Raw genomic sequence first — 842 nt, forward strand, 5'->3', positions numbered from 1 at the left:
CTACCTGGGAAGAAGTAAAAGAGCAACTAGAAAAGAAAAAGAAAGGCTCCAAGGCTTTGGCTGAATTTGAAGAAAAAATGAATGAGAACTGGAAGAAAGAACTGGAAAAACACAGGGAGAAATTATTAAGTGGAAGTGAGAGCTCATCCAAAAGAAGACAGAGAAAGAAAAAAGAAAAGAAGAAATCTGGTAGTCATTCATCTTCTTCTTCGTCAAGCTCTGATTCTTCCAGCAGTTCTTCTGATTCTGAAGATGAGGATAAGAAACAAAGAAAATGGAGAAAAAAAGAAGAACCGTTCACATAAATCTTCTGAAAGCTCCATGTCAGAAACTGAATCAGAAGTAAGGATAGTTTAAAAAAGAAAAAGAAGTCAAAAGATGGAACTGAGAAAGAAAAGGATATTAAAGGACTCAGCAAAAAGAGAAAGATGTATTCTGAAGATAAACCTTTATCATCTGAATCCTTGTCACGATCAGAGTATATTGAGGAGGTGCGAGCAAAAAAGAAGAAAAGCAGTGAAGAACGAGAAAGAGCAACAGAAAAAAAACAAAAAAGAAAAAGAAGCATAAGAAACACAGTAAGAAGTAGAAAAAGAAGGCTACTAGTTCAAGTCCTGACTCACCATAACACTAAGAAAAATCAGGATTCCCTTATAAAGAAAGTGCAATATCTGAGGAAATTTCAACTGTGAAAACTACAACATATTTACGAAAATGCATGAATTTTCTTGTTTTTAGAATTATTCCGGCCGGGCGCGGTGGCTCAAGCCTGTAATCCCAGCACTTTGGGAGGCCGAGACGGGCGGATCACGAGGTCAGGATATCGAGACCATCCTGGCTAA

General features: G+C 37.3%; 1 protein-coding gene and 1 pseudogene across 4 annotated transcripts in view; both read left to right on the forward strand.

The window, feature by feature from the left end:
- LOC105537605 overlaps window positions 1-628 on the forward strand; it is a 3,978-nt pseudogene extending 3,350 nt beyond the window's left edge. Inside the window, exon 2 of the transcript XR_001005740.1 lies at window positions 46-628. The product of XR_001005740.1 is annotated as a protein FAM133B-like (transcript). The remainder of the gene's footprint in view (window positions 1-45) is intronic.
- EPHA3 (EPH receptor A3) overlaps window positions 1-842 on the forward strand; it is a 384,202-nt gene that overhangs the window by 102,904 nt on the left and 280,456 nt on the right. The gene's annotated exons all lie outside the window — the stretch shown is intronic.

This window comes from Mandrillus leucophaeus, unplaced genomic scaffold (assembly GCF_000951045.1).
Source record: "Mandrillus leucophaeus isolate KB7577 unplaced genomic scaffold, Mleu.le_1.0 Scaffold176, whole genome shotgun sequence".
In the NCBI taxonomy this organism is placed as follows: Eukaryota; Metazoa; Chordata; class Mammalia; order Primates; family Cercopithecidae; genus Mandrillus; species Mandrillus leucophaeus.